The sequence below is a fragment of the Pinus tabuliformis genome, chromosome 1_2 (genome assembly GCF_031772625.1).
Source record: "Pinus tabuliformis cultivar Carrire ecotype Pingquan chromosome 1_2, CPIR1, whole genome shotgun sequence".
NCBI lineage: Eukaryota > Viridiplantae > Streptophyta > Pinopsida > Pinales > Pinaceae > Pinus > Pinus tabuliformis.
The window spans coordinates 305036348-305053119 of record NC_142298.1 but is presented as its reverse complement, the minus strand read 5'-3'; positions in this window follow the sequence as shown (position 1 = coordinate 305053119).

Here is a 16772-nt window from a genome sequence, read left to right as displayed (position 1 = left end):
ATGCTGGTAGGTCAAGCCCAGACCATGACATAAGACCCCCTTTCCAAGAAAACTATGTTGAGGCATCCACTTCTAGTGAACCCATAGAAGACACTCACATGAATCTGATGGATCTAAAGGGTGAGCATCAAACTTTCCTGAGCCAAGAAGACCAAGATGAGCATGACTATAGTCAATTTCAGACTAAGTCTGGTGAGTCTTTTGATTTTAAACAAGGTTATGATACTGTTGTGTATGAAGTACACAAACAATATAAGCTGAGAACTAGGACCATTGATATTTCTGAACCTAGCAAACCAAACCAGCTGATATACCTGTCCCAAACCCGCATCAAGTGACTGTAGAAGACATAACAGAAATGAAGCCTTCTATTGATCAGCCTCTGCCACCTTCTTCCTCTGAGCAAAATTCGACCAGTGTTCCAAAAAGCTCTCCTAAAACAGAAAAACCGCAAGCAATCAAGTCCCATAACGCTGATAAACAAGAGCAAATCGCTGATAATTCAAATGAAGAAGAAAAAACTCCCATTATCAACACCAAGACTCCATTGGAAAAGCCATTTAATTTAGAGGCGGAGATTGGAAAACTTAAGATATCCATCCCCCTCTCAGAACTTGCCAAACATGATGTGTATAGGCAACAAATTCAAAGATCACTTCAAATCCCAGAGAACAAGGATGATGTAAATGTTTTAGATGATACCCCTGAACTGCTGTTTGGTCCAGAAGTTAATGGAAAGTCAACATATGGACCTATTTCACCCTTTTATGTCAGTTTGCATATACATGACAAATTTTTGCACAACGCTATGTTTGACTCAGGAGCATCGCACAATCTTATGCCCAAAGCAGTTATGGAAAAGCTGAACCTTGATATCACAAGGCCCTACAAAGATTTATTCTCATTTGACTCAAGTCAAGTCAAATGTTTAGGCCTCATCAAAGACTTGTGTGTCTCCTTAGTCCAATATCCCAACAAGACCATCCTCATGGATGTGGTGGTGGCTGACATCCCACCAAAGTACGGTATGCTCCTATCAAGATCATGGGGAGCAAATATCCAAGGATCCCTTCAATTAGACCTCTCCTATGCCACTATTTCAGTCTTTGGGCAACCAAAGAGACTATACAGAGAAACACTCATGAAATATGTGGTAAGTAGTGAGAGCAAGCCTGAAAATTTTCCCATTTACTCAATCCATTCCGATATGGATTCTTTTATTTTGTTTAATGATGAAACAGGTCCTCCCACTGATGATGAGCCGCTGGCTCTAGAACAAGACACACACATCAATCAAGAATCAGTTGCCCATGCTAATGAAACTATCAAAACAGTTAATGCAACCAACATACAAGAAGAACCTTCCCAAACAGTAGGTTCAAATCTGACCACTGCAAGAATGACTGAAACTCTTGATACTAACCACAAGCAAGAATTCACATGGTATTTAGAGTTTGACGGCTTTGTTAACAAGTTAGGAGTAGGGGCAGGTGTCTGGATTCACAACACACATAACAGCCATGCAGAAGGCCATGCCTACAGACTAAATTTCAAATGCACAAATAACATGGCAGAGTATGAGGCTCTGCTTTTAGGCCTCAAACTGCTCAAAGCTCTAGGAGCTGCAAAAGTGTCTATTCTAGGTGACTCTGATTTAATCATACAACAGATGAAAGGTAACTTTGTTACTAATGACAATAGAATGAGGGCCTATAGGACTGCTGCCACTAATATACTCAATGCATTCACTGAATCCAAGCTTGCCAAAATCTCAAGAGATCATAACATTCATGCACACAGCCTAGCCACTTTTGCTAGTACATGCAAGCTTCCCTTTGAGCCAAACCACTACTTTACTGCTGAGATAAAACATAGGCCTGCTATCCCAAATAATGTTAAAGATTGGCAAGTATTCGAGAATGATGCCCAGATTAACAATTTCCTTACTCTTGAGCATGAGTTTTCAAATATTAACATTGACATGGATGCTATGACGGATGAACAATAGCAAACAAATGAAAATCAGCAGGCTGTAACAGCTGTAACAGCCAAACAAATCCTAAACCCAACTGTTTTTGACAATACAAACATAGAAGAGCTGAAACAGATGCATTTGGAGGAAATTGCCAAAACAGAGGCAGAGATCATTGACTTAAAGGATAACTTTTTGCCTGCTGGCCTAACTCCGTTAGAAGACATGTTTGATGCAAATGATGTTCCTAAAAAACCAAAAATGCAACCATTGAATTCTGATATAGAGGAACACAACATTGGGACAGCAGAGAAGCCAAAAATGATCAAACTGTCCAAAAATTTGCCACCTGATCAAAAGCCCAAGTATATTGATTTATTTAAAGAATTCCAAGATGTATTTGCTTGGAGTTATGAGGACTTGAAGTCCTATGACACCTCAGTAATCCAACACACCATTCCCTTAAAACCAAACCAGAAACCCTTCAAACAGAAACTGAGGAGAATCAACCCTATGCTTCTTCCCCTGATTGAGAAGGAAGTAAAGAGAATGTTTGAAGCAGGTATAATAGCACCCATCAGATTTTCTGAATGGGTGTCCAATCTTGTTCCCACAAGAAAAAAGACAGGTGAGATTAGACTTTGTGTAGATTTGAGAAATTTAAACCAAGTCTCCCTAAAAGACCACTATCCCTTGCCCAAGATGGACCACATCCTACAAAGAGTAGTGGGGTCATCTAGAATCTCTTTGCTAGATGGCTTTTCAGGTTTCAATCAAATACTTGTTCACCCGGATGACCAAGACAAGACAGCCTTTACCACACCGTGGGGAACATTTAAGTATGTAAAGATGCCATTCGGACTTAAAAACGCTGGTGCTACCTTTCAAAGAGCAATGGATATTGCATTTTCCAAGGAAATACATGATTTCCTAGTGGTCTACCTTGACGACTTGACTCCATTTTCTAAATCTGATCAGGAGCACCTAAAACATTTGAGGCAAATATTCATGACATGTAGGAAATATGGCATTTCCTTGAATCCCAAGAAGTCTCTTTTTGGCCTTGAAGAAGGCAAATTACTTGGCCACATCATATCAAAGGATGGGATTAGAATTGATCCTGAAAGAATTCAAGCCATCCTCCAAATCCCATATCCAAGAAACATCAAGGAGCTGCAAGCTTTCCTTGGAAAGATCAATTTCCTAAGGAGATTTATCCCAAATCTAGCCGAGTTGATAAGACTGTTAAGCAACATGTTAAAAAAGGATGCCAAGGTAAAATGGTCTCTTGAGACCAAGCAAGCCTTTGAGAGCATCAAATCTGCCTTAACCCAAACCCCTGTCCTCACCAGCCCGTAGTTTGACAAAGATTTTATCATATTTTCTTTTGCATCTGATCATACTATAGTTGCTGTCCTTTTGCAAAAGGATGAACAGGGAGTTGAAAAGCCAATTGCATTTTTCAGCCGAGCCTTAAGAGATGCCCCTTTGAAATACCCAATCATGGAAAAGCAGGCCTACGCCCTTGTCAAGGCCATCAAGGATTTCAGAGTGTACATTTTATATTCACATGTGATTACCTATGTCCCAAGTGTTGTTGTAAAAGACATACTGACCCAAGAGGGATTAGAAGGCAAAAGAGGCAAGTGGATTGCAAACATCCTTGAGTATGACACAAAAATAAAACCAACCAAACTGATAAAGGGACAAGGTTTAGCCAAACTGATGTCTGAAACAAACTTTCAAGCCTTGGACATTAACCAAATGGACAATGGACAGGAGCTGGCGACTCCACAGATCAGTGAAACCTTTTTGCGATCCCCATGGTATGCTGATATATGTTTTGTACTGTTAAACCTGTTTGCTCCCCCAGGATTTTCCAGAACCAAGAAAAGATTTTTGAAAATGAAGGCTTTAAAGTTTTGTGTCATAGATGGTGCATTATTTTGGAGAAATCATGAAGGTATATTGCTTAACTGTTTAACCATGAGTGAAACTGACAAAGTCATGAAAGAATTCCATGCAGGTGACTGTGGAGGACATCTATATTGGAAGTCCACTGCTGATAAAATTTTAAGGGCTGGTTTCTAATCGCCCTCTCTTTTTGCAGATGTAAAGAAGTTTGCCATGTCATGTCACAAATGCCAAATCTTTGAGGGTAAAAGAAAGCTGTTTCCCTTGCCCCTTAAACCCATCTCAACCGAAAAGCCTTTTCAACAATGGGGTCTTGACTTCATTGGAGAAATCCATCCCTCTTCCTCAGGCCAGCACAAGTGGATTTTAACAGCCACCGACTATTTCACTAAGTGGGTTGAAGCCATCCCATGTAGGCAGGCCAATGACACCATCATTATCCAATTCCTTGAGTGCAACATCCTTTCTAGATTTGGCTGCCCTGAAAAGATCATTACTGATAACGCCGTTGCTTTTAAATCCAAGAAGATGATCAATTTTTGCCACCAATTTCATATTACCTTGGGCCACTCTACAGCTTATTACCCTCAAGGTAATGGCTTGGCCGAATCATCCAACAAAACCCTCATCAACATCATAAAGAAAGTGCTAGAAGAAAACAAGAAGAACTGGCACAAAAAGCTGGTGAATGCCCTATGGGCAGACAGACTTTCAACAAAGAGATCTATTGGGATGAGCCCTTATGAGCTAGTATATGGCATGGAGGCCAGATTTCCTTCATCCTTGGGCATCCCTGCTATCAGATTGTTACAGGAGATTCAGGTTGAGCCAAATGACATCCAACGAAGAATCAATCAGACCTTTCATCTTCAGCAAACCAGAGAACAGGTCTATGTCAGAGCTCAAACTTTGCAAGAGAAGCTCAAAAAGATGTTTGATAAGAGAGTTAAGGCTGAGGATTTCTACATTGGTGACAAAGTTCTAAGGTGGGATTCACGAAGAGAAGACAAGGGCAAACATGCCAAGTTTGATTTTTTATGGAAAGGGCCATTCATTATTTCTGCTGTTCAGGGAAATAACACATATTTTCTCAAATCTATAGAGGGCAGCACTGCTGAAGAAGGCCCTGTTAATGGCCGTATGCTGAAACATTACCATGATCCCTTTTAAGGGATACAATGCAGCTTTGTATATATCTTTTGTACAGTAATATTTGTATATATCAACACTTTGTTTTATTTTTCCGAATGTTAGAGGAGCAGCAGTAAATCTTGTGAAGACACAACCAATGCAATTATTCCAATCTTAAAAAGCTCTGTCTCTGCACTAATCTCAACAAAACAGCAAGAGTAGCACTGTCACATGATAGCAATTCATGGCAAAAAGAAGTTGTTTGTAGTCTTGCAGTCTTAAGTTTCACATCAGCAACTGTTTCTAGACCAAGCCTAAAGGAAATACATCAGTTTTGGTCTATGTTTTTCAAAGGCAATGCTCAGGCAACATTCTATATAATATCAAGCACGCAGAAGAAAGCAGGCGATGCTATACAGTTCATAAAAATTCAGTTGAGGGAAAGTGTTGTTCTTATTCCAAAGTTTCAAGTATCTGACAGTCAGCACAAAGAAGTGTTTCCAGTCTACAGCAACAATAGAAGATCAAGGCAGTTTGACCTGCTGTTCTTGGCTTTCACAAGGAAAAGCCATCCCCAAGTGGAGCCACTATTAGCCTCCTGTTGCAACAGGTGTTCATATTTCATGATTGACATTTTTACATGCCAAATATGTCATCTTTCATGCTGCAAGGTTCTAATTTCCAAAAGAGGCCAAAGAAAAGGCCATGAAAGTGTGTCAGTCCAAGTGCCACTGCTGTATTCCAATTTTGATGACTTAACCATTTTTGAAGAATGTTCTACAAAAGGGAGGACCAAACAGTTTAATCTTGGCCCCCCTAGGTTTCAATTTCTTGTTTTAGAATATAGAGAATTGATATCTGACCAAACAGCTTAATCTTGGCAGATTTGTAGATAGGTAGAGAATCAAAGGAGCCCAACTGCTTAATCTAGGCCCTTGGCAGAAATAAGGGTAGACTTAGATGGGAGGGCAGTCAAAAGAAAAATTGTAAAGCAGGGTCTGCAAGTCTAAGTGCACCCACCCAAAAAGAAGAAAAAATGTTAGGAAGGTAGGCTGGGTAGGTAGCTGTGTGGTTGCAGAATCATGGCTTGTGATCCATTTCATGTTGTCAAATGTCATATTTATTCAGATCACAAGTTGAAGGCAGTTTTCATCTGGAGGAGCTGAAGATGGATATCTCTAACTTCCCCATTCTCCCTTATCCCCAAATCACTCACTAACTTCCCTGAAGAGGTCAAGATCTGCTTGATTCCTCTTAGTTTCATCATTTTCCATTATATTTGCCTGAGTAAAGGTCCTCTTTGCTTAGGAGTCCTGTTGTTTCACTCTATGAGTCACTTTTCCCCCAAAATAACCTAAGGTCACATACTTAGCGCTTTCTGGTCACCTCCATATTAACTACTAATTCTATTATATAACTCCCTATCTATCCCCCCTTCCCCTACTAAAACTATGTATAAAATTCCCCTATGTACATATTCCCCATCCCCGGCACTATAGCCCTATTATATAAGTTCTAGGAAATAACAATCCATCTGGGGCTGTTAATTAGCCCATCCGTGTCCTGGAGTTACTCTGACATCTGGTCAGAATAACAACCATTTCCCCTAAATCCTAACCCTGAAAAAACCTATTTTTCCACCTTTATTCTAAAGTTTTGCCTCTAAATATCTACCCCGGCGCGCAAAAACCCACTTTCCTAAGGTTTTAAACCCCCCCCGCCATACAAAAAATTAAATATAGCGGGCGGGTCCCCGCCCTAACCTTCCGTCACCTTACCTGTCCCGTCGACCGTTAGATCTGGCCCGCCCAAGATCTACGGTGGGCGGGTGTTTTCTCGCGCCAACAGCTCGAGGGTTAGCGTTCGGGAGTTCAGCGGTTTTACCGTCGTACTCCCGCCACGCGTCGCCCTCCCAGGTGTGGTGGAGCCCCCTCCTCCCAAACCGCTTCAGTGCAAAGGCGGTGCGCCCGAAACCGCCAAACCGCCCTCCCCTGGGTGACGTCAGCACCACGTCCTCCGCCCAGTGACGTCATCTGCATGCGTCGGCCTCCTGCCACCATACTGCCAACTCACGATTGCCATGTCACTGCCACCGTGTACTGCCATGTCACCTGCCGTACATGCTGATGTCACCCTGCCACGTCACCGCCGTACTGGGCCCCACCCGCTGACGTCATGCTGACATCATCAGCAAAAAAGGCACGAAAGCGAAAATCATGGTTAGGAAGCCCGGATTCAAATTCTGAGGCAGTTTTTCGCGCATGGCTACGGGAAATGGGCCAAAGTGGAAAGACCCTCATTGCGCAGCCCCCAGCAAGCCCGAAAGGCACGGAATGACCCGTTTTTCTTCGCGAAGCATTTAGAAAGGGGCAAACGTAGCTTTTAAAGCAACAAAGGGCCGAATAGCGGCCATTAACTATTGATTTGACAATTTCATACACAGCGAAAGAGAGAAACGGCCCGATTCAACTGCGAAAGAGTATCAGAGGAAAGATGGAGCGGCAAAGAGTATCAGTTGGATGTTTTAATCAAAATCTTCATTTCCCAAGGCAGCTTAGCATTGAATGGCCTCCAACAAAGTCAAATAAAGCGGTGTAAGCCCATTAAAGCTCTCAAATCACAGTTAAAGCATTTAAAGCCGCCGAACAGCAATGGATCAAAGCCCAAAGCACAGTTATTGCAGAAACACTGCACCAAGCCACCAAGGACAACACATTAACTCAGTTTTGATACGGCTGCCCTCAGCGCAGCTCAAAGATATTTTCTTGCATTTATTTCTGGATAGGATTAGGTTAAAGTAATCATTTTCTTTCAGACCTGTTTAGGTCAAGTTGTAATAGACAATTTTGGATATTTTTTCCCTATTTATACCACCCTCTAGATTGTTTTAAGGGTTGGTTGGTTGATAATCTAGAGGAGAGACTCGCACGGGATATCTGAGATGTTTTACTTAATCAAAGATTGCTGAAAAGCTTTGGAGAAATGACTGTCTGCTCTGTGTCTAATGGTCTGAAGAATTGAATGTGGAATTCTTGTGCTGCAGTATGAATCAATAAGTGCTTCTTACCTCTGTTATTTCAATTTCATATAAGCTCAAGTTGCAGAACGAAGGATTGGTTTAGAATTTGCTTCGTTGCACTCTATGCTCAGTTTCTGTGGATTTTTAATGTTTTCTTCTCGATTTAGGCATAAACATGAATTCCTTTGTGGCTCATGTTTGATCTTTTTCACATATGAATGACTGTTATCTAGGAATTCTTAACTACTCCTAGATAGGGCTCATTTGTTTTCTTTCTGCTAATCTGAATGAGAGATTCTTAATTGCTCCTCATTCCTTAGCCTTTAATCCATCTCTTTTACCTTAAATAATTGTTTCATATACAGCTAGCTTGCTCCATTTTCCTTCTAGCGACCAAGAAAACGCACCAGCAGTCCTACTCCTTGACTCCACGCCCAATGGTTCTAAAACTTTCACGCTATCCCTGCCTCTTTACCTGAAAGTATCATCCTTCCCACCAAAACTTAAACAAAACCCCCTTGAACTCAATAGCTAGCCTAAAATCATCTTCAACAAAGATAAATCAGAAAGAGAGAGCCCTCTCTGATTGCAGGTGGGCTAGAACCTACAGTCGAAAGACTGGTCTGTGGTTACCTCGGCCATATCCTTTTGCGCTGATCAAAAGGACAACCTGAGTGATAACAATTTCCAAAATATTTTTCCAAGGAATGGGCTTATTCGTGTGTTTATTCTGAGCCTACAGATTTTTCTAAATATATGTGTATGGAAAGAAAGACAATCTTTGTTAAAAAGAAATAGAATGTTAATATTATTAAAAACCATTTGGCCATCGGGCCTTATTTTATAAATTGCAAGCTTAAGAAGGATACCCATGTTTTCGTACACATGTGTGAATCTATACATATATGTGTGTGTGTGTGTGTGTGTGTGTGTGTGTGTGTATGTATATATATATATATATATATACACACACACATATGTGTGTGTGTATATATATATATATGTACACACACACATATATGTGTGTGTGTGTATACACACACACATATATGTGTGTGTGTGTATACACACACACACACACACATATATATAGATAGATATATAAATAGATATATATAGATATATATATATGTGTGTGTGTGTGTGTGTGTGTGTATATATATATATATTTGTGTGTGTGTCTGTGGATATGGGCCACATCAAAGGCATGATGGGTCAAGGTTGTGTAAAAGATCAAAAGGGTTAGCATAGGGAATATATAAATATATCCACCTATGCACCTGTGTAAGCCTTTTCATATGAGAATGAGGGCCAGGTTGAGTCTCCGTAAAAGCTCAAAAAGGATAGCTAGACGGTTCACCAACACATTCACATATGTTAGGGCTTTGGAGGCCCCGGGAAAAGGCTCTGTTAATTACATATAAAAACTTTGAATTTGTTAAACATGAATGAGTTGGAAACCCAAATCCCCAGAGGATATTAGGCCTTAAGCCTCATACACCATATGATCGGGTGATATGACCAAATGTAAACTCAAGAAATTCTTGTTTGTTGATTGTTGTAGAACATTTGGGTCATTGGATGACCCTAGTGAATAAATCATGTGACGTCACCCAGGTGATTATATACCGTGATGTCACCCCAATGATTAGACTCTGTGACATAACCCCGACTCCTCTACCCCGATTAGTTCTTGTGGCACTTGGTGCAATCCTGTCAGGATTATTTCGGGGTGATGTGGCAATGGTGGAGCCCATGTGTGCAATCGTGAGAGCAGGCAACGTAATGCATAGGAGGAGGAGTCCACAAAGGAGGCTAGGCCCCGTGTAATTGGCTCGAAATGTTTCCCAATAGATTTACATGGTGGTATGATAGAGTAGGGGTTCCACATAACTCTGGAGGATCTTTCCTGATAGGTTCAATAGGGAACTGCAAAGGAAATCCTCAGGATTTTATTTATGGGTTGAGGTGGCACAGTGGGGCCCGCACAATTAGGTGGCATGCAATATATATATATATATAGGAATGGGGATCTCGTGAGTATTGACCGTCATGAAAGAGTCGACGACTACCACTAGAAATGCCACACAAACCTTGGGATGGTGACATGGCATTAGTTTAAATAACCACTTGGGTGCCATATATATATATATATATATATATAGGAATGGGGATCTTGTGAGTATTGACCGTCATGAAAGAGTCGACGACTACCACTAGAAATGCCACACAAACCTTGGGATGGTGACATGGCATTAGTTTAAATAGCCACTTGGGTGCCATATATATATATATATATACATAGCCATGGGGATCTCATGAGTATTGATCATCATGAAAGAGTCGACAACTACTAACAGAAATTCCATGAAAACCTTGAGATGGTGACATGGAATTAGTTTAAATAGCCACGTGGGTACCATGTGGCAGGTTAGTATGACATGGATAAAGTTAATAGGCCAAATCTTAAATGGATTTTGAATTTTGGAACCTAATTGAGGAAAAATTTATACTGTTAGAAAGATCTCGATGAGACGAATGCAACGACACTATCCATTTTAAGTTTTGAAGAGTCTAGAAAATATCAAAAAATTTAGACCCCATATCCATAACTAGAACTTTGGAGGTTGGGTCAACTTACTAATTGACCTTTTCTACCTTAATAAGATGATGGGTGGTAAGGGAGTATGTTACAAGGAAGTTGTAAGGGGGATTTAGGGAAGTTTCTTATTTGAAATTGCATTAGTTATTATGTTTTTGATCAGGTGGTTGAGCTTCCCAATTGTCAACAATTATGGAAAGAGTGGGGAGGGAAGTGGTATTGAACTACTCTATGATGTGGGCTATGTATCCATTTTTGAGAATTCATATTGACCACATGGACTAAGGAAAGGGACTCATATTCTCATGATTAGCAGTGTGTGTGATTAAGGAAAGAAGTATAAGGGTGTGATAACAGAGCAAAAAGAAAAGTTGCAGAATGTGTGGGGATGAGTACAAAGATTAGAGAGGAGTAGTGAAAGGCTACTAACAAGGAAATAAGATCATGTATGAACCTAAGTACAAAGGAGCTAACCAGAACCTCTCGAGGATTTTGAGACTATGGATCTTAGTAGAAGGTGAGATGAATCCTTCATAGTAGCATCGACCCATTAATGTTTTGAATGACCTGATTGGTGAGGGAAGTTAGTGTTGAAGCCATCAACCTAACCTAGAGGTTTTGAACTAGGCACAAAAACACTAGGAAATGGAAGCATCGAGGACTATTGACTTAGTGAAGGGCTAATTTTGTGTTATGGAAGCATAGTGAGGCCAGAATGTGAAAGATAATAAGGCATAGCTCAATTAAGACAACGCTGCTCAATTAAGACAACGCACCAAGTCCCTATGTATGAAGGAGAATAACCTTCATGTTTTGTGCCTTTAATTGAATCTTGTTGAAACCTGAATGAGATTTCTTCTCTAGGCATCAAATTTGGGTCATGGATGTCTAGTTGCAAGAAAGACAACAATGTAGTTGAGCATATGGTTGGATGGAGATTGGTTTTCCCTTCTTCAGTTTCCAACAATCTTTTGTAAAACAAATAAGTGTATTATTCATTTATTAATGAAATGAAATTGTTGTTCAAAGCCTCATGATTATTGTTCTGTTGGACTTATATGTATGATTGTAATGATACTTTGAAAGTGATTAAGATAGATTAACTGAATTTTTATTGGAGATGAGTTGAATGTATTATTACTTCTTTCATAAAATAATTCTCTCTCTGAAACAAAGATACACGTGATGAGTATGGATGTGTTATTTTCTAAAATGAATGTATAAATTAACCGGATCCATGAGGCTCTTCATGGATTTTATAGCATGAATGCCTATTACTAGGCCTATAATTAGAGGGAACAACTATGTTTTATCCCTATTTTGAATAAGAAGACTTGAGAGTCCTTCAACAAGGGTAGGTTATATTTCTTATAGAGTAAGTCTGAAGGTTGACCACTCTGTAAAGCCCAATGTTTAGCAATGTAGATGTTGGCAACAATTAGATCTTATGCTCCACTTCCCTCTTGGGTGGTAGCCTTTTAGACTCTTCGAACACTCCCCTGTATGATCATATCAACTCTTCCCATTATTGTCTTTATTTCTTAGTGCACCCCTTTATGGATGCCTTTTCTCTCATTGACTCTTCTAAAGACCAATTTTCTCTTAAGAATATTAAAACATGCTTTTTGCTAGAACTAGTCAATAACTTGGTTGGCACTTACTAGTGAAATATTTGACTTGCCCTTGTGCGTAATGATGATGAAGGATTTTCTATCCTTGATGAGGTGATACTGGTTGGTTTTCCATCATGAAGATCACATCTTGCATGTACATATAGTGACTACCAAACAAAAGTTTGCATACATCAATTAGAACTACATCCAATTATACTTCTTTAATAAAATTAACACTAACAAGAAGTTTAATTTTACAGTGTTTGGTTACATTTATCTCTACCTCCTTGTTGACCCATCCTAATGGATATGAGCTAGCATGGTCATGAACCTACAGTCCAATATTGTTGACTAGACCTACTACTATGAGATTTGTCTATGAACCTGGGTCAAATAGATCATCAATCTCTTTCCTTTTGACATATATCCTTATATGGAAGAGTTTGGTCATATCCTTTTGTTCCTATAAACATAGCTACTAGGTTTGAAGAAGTATGCCAAGGTATGTAATTATTCCGCTGAGATTCACCTCCTTTTGGATTGAGGTGTATATGTACCTTTAATCCCCCATTAATAATGTAATTGTAATTGATTATGTTAATGATGCGGATGTGGGCAGGTATTTTAATTAGGGTGTTGACATGGAATTAGTTTAAATAGCCACATGGGTGCCATGTATATATATATAATCCTGGGGAATGGGGATCTCATGAGTATTGACCATCATGAACGAGTTAACAACTACTAGCAGAAATGCCACACAAACCTTGGGATGGTGACATGGCATTAGTTTGAATCTTGTTGAAACCTGAGTAAGATTTCCTCTCTAGGCATCGATTTTGGGTCAAGGATGGCTAGTTGCAAGAAAGACAATAGTGTAACTGAGCCTATGGTTGGATGGATATTGGTTTTCCCTTCTTCAGTTTCCAACAAGCTTTGGTAAAACAAACAAGTGTATTATTCCTTCATTAATGAAGTGAAATTGTTGTGCAAAGCCTCATGATTATTGTTATGTTGGGTTTATATGTATGATTGTAATGATACATTGAAAGTGATTAAGATGGATTAACTGAATATTTATTGGAGATGGTTGAATGTGTTATTGCTTCTTTCATGAAATAATGCTCTCTCTCTCTCTCTCTCTCTGATGAAATAAGTGTATTATTCCTTCATAAAACTGAATATTTATTTGAGATGAGTTGAATGTATTATTACTTCTTTCATGAAACAATGTTGTCTCTCTCTCTCTCTAAGGCAGAGGAGGGGGAGAGAGAGAGTTATGCTTTGAAACAAAGATACATGTGATGAGTATGGATGTGTTATTTTATAAAATGAATGTATAAATTAACCAGATCCACGAGGCTCTTCATGGATTTTATAGCATGAATATCTATTACTCGGCCTATAATGAGAGGTGACAACTATGTTTTATCCCTATTTTGAATGAGAAGACTTGACATTCCTTCAACGAGGGTAGATTCTATTTCTTCTAGAGTAAGATAGAAGGTTGACCACTCTGTAAAGCCCAATGTTTAGCAATGTAGAGTCTGGCAATAATTAGATCTTATGCTCCAATTCCCTATTGGGTGGTAGCCTTTTAGGCTCTTGGAACACTTCCTTATATGTCTGTAACAACTCTTCCAATTATTATTTTTATTCCTTAGTGCACCCCTTTAGGGATGCCTTTTCTCTCATTGACTCTTCTAAAGACCAATTTTCTCTTAAGAATATTAAAACATGCTTTTTGCTAGAACTGGTCAATAGTTTGGTTGGCACTTACTATTGAAATCTTTGACTTTCCCTTGTGTGCAATGATTATGAAGGATTTTCTATCCTTGATGAGGTGATACTCATTGATTTTCCACCATGAAGATTACATCATGCATGTACATATAGTGTCTACCAAACACAAGTATGCATACATCAATTGGAACTACATCCAGTTATACTTCATCAATAAAATCAACACTAATAGAAAATTTAATTTTGCAATGTTTGGTTACCTTTATCTCTACCTCCTTGTTGACCCATCTTAATGGATATGGGCTAGCATGGTCACGAACCTACAGTCCAAGTGTGTTGACTAGACCTAGTACTATGAGATTTGTTTATGAACCTCAGTCAAATAGATCATCAATCTTTGCCCTTTTGACATATATCTTTATATGGAAGAGTTTGGTCATATCCTTTTGCTCCTATAAACATAGCTATGATGTTTGAAGAAGTGTGCCAAGGTACATAATTATTCCATTGGGATTCACCTCCTTTTGGATTGAGGTGTATATACCTTTAGTCCCCCATTAATATTGTAATTGTAATTGATTATGTTAATGATGCCTATGTGGGCAAGTAGATGTAAATGGGTAAAAAAGACCAAGAATAATTGTAATATTCATCTTCATTATATATTGCCAAAGACTAAAGAAGAGAACAACCAACATGGATCCTAATGCCTGAGAAGCAAGTTGTAAGGGGGATTTAGGGAAGTTTCCTATTTGAACCTACATTAATTTTTATAATTTTTGACCTAATGGTTGAGCTTCCCAACTATAAAAAATTATGGAAAGAGTGGGGAGGAAAGTGGTATTAAACTGCTCTAGAATATAGGCTATGTGTCAATTTTGGAGAATTCATATCGACAACATGGCCTAAGTAAAGGGACCCAAATTCTCATGAATCACAATGTATGTGATTAAGGAAAACTTCATAAGGGTATGAGAACAAAGCAAAGAGAAAAATTGAAGACTGCGTGGGGGTGATTAGAGAGATTAGAGAACAGTAGAGAATGGTTGTGAACAAGGAAATACAATTGTGTGTGAACCTAAGTATTGTGGAGTGAACTAGAACTACACGAGGATTCTTAGACTAATGCTCTAAGAAGAGGGTGAGATGAATCCTTGTTAGCGGCATAAACCCATGGAAGGTTGTGGATGACCTGATTGGTGATGGAAGTTAGTGTTGAAATTATCAACCTAAGCTAGAGGTCCAGAGGAAAAGACGAGGAATCTTGTTCAAACTAGGCAAAAAAATAGTAAGAAAAGGAAGCACTGAGGGACGATTGACTTGTGAAGGGATCCTTTCATGTTATTCAAGCATACTGAGGCCATATTGTGAAAGATAATAGGCCTATCTTGATGGATAAAAGGAAATGCATTGAATCTCTGTGTATAAAGGAGAATAACCTTCATGTTCTTTGCCTTCAAGTGAATCTTGTTGAACCCTAAGTGAGATTTCCTCTCTATGCATCAAATTCTAGGTCGAGGATGCCTAGTTGCAAGAAAGACAATAGTGTATCTGAGCCTATGGTTGGATGGAGAGTGGCTTTCCTTTCTTCAATCTACAACAAGATTTTATAAAACTAGTGTGTACTATTCATTTATTAATGAAATGAAATTATTGTTCAAAACCTCATGATCATTGTTATGTTGGATTTATATGTATGATTATAATGATACATTGAAAGTGTTTAAGATGGATTAACTGAATATGTGTAGGAGATAAGTTGAATGTATTATTACTAAGAGAAAGAGAGAGGTATTCTATGAAACAAAGATACCTATGATAAGTATGGATTTGTGATTTTTTGAGATGGATGTATAAATTAACTCAATCCATGAGGCTCTTCATGGATTTTATAGCATTAATGGTTATTACTAGGCCTAACATGGGAGAACAACTATGATTGTATCCCTATTTTGAATGAGAAGACTTTATAGTTCTTCAACGAGGGTAGATTCTACTTCTTATAGAGTAAGCTAGAAGGTTGGCCACTCTTATAATAGCTAGAGTGTTAAGTTTGCAATCCTAAACGAGTGAGAAGAGGCAAACTCAGTTGGGTGATGCTATAGATTTATCTTTTGGTCATCTCCTTCACTTCCTTAATAAGTTACCTAGTTATTGGCATGATTTATTTTGAATGCCTCTATGGGCCTATGAAGACCTCTAAATTTTAGAAGTCTTCCTTGTATTTTAATGCCCTATCTAAGTTCCTCTCAGTCCTCAGGTTAGGCTAAGAAATTGTTTTTATAAGCCTACTTCCCTTCGAGAATTTCAAGGATTGAATTCAAAAAATTGGGGATGGTAGATTTTTAGCCCTAGCCCCTAGTCACATGGTCTGACAAGAGTTGTGACCGGAAACTAATCGTAAGTGGGATCTAGGGAAGATGATATTAGATTGACCTCTGCTCTTTGGGACAACATTTATATCTCTTCGGGGCCTAATGGCTAGGCGTTCAACTAGACATTATGTCTTATGCCAGAGTTGGATAGTGTAAGTTTTCAAATTTTGGGGTTCAAAGGCTTTGGTCCCAGTCCCTAGCCATATGTCTAGCAGGGGGGTCATGACCCATACCATATTGGAAGGTGCTTAAATATGGAAGAATGGATATTGCGCTATTAGGATATTAACAACAACGAGTCGACAAAACTTCAAACAATGTCCATCATGGATTCCCCAATAACAACAAATCTTAAGATGTTTGTCTAACAATGAAGATTGTTTTGTTTATTGTCATTCACTAT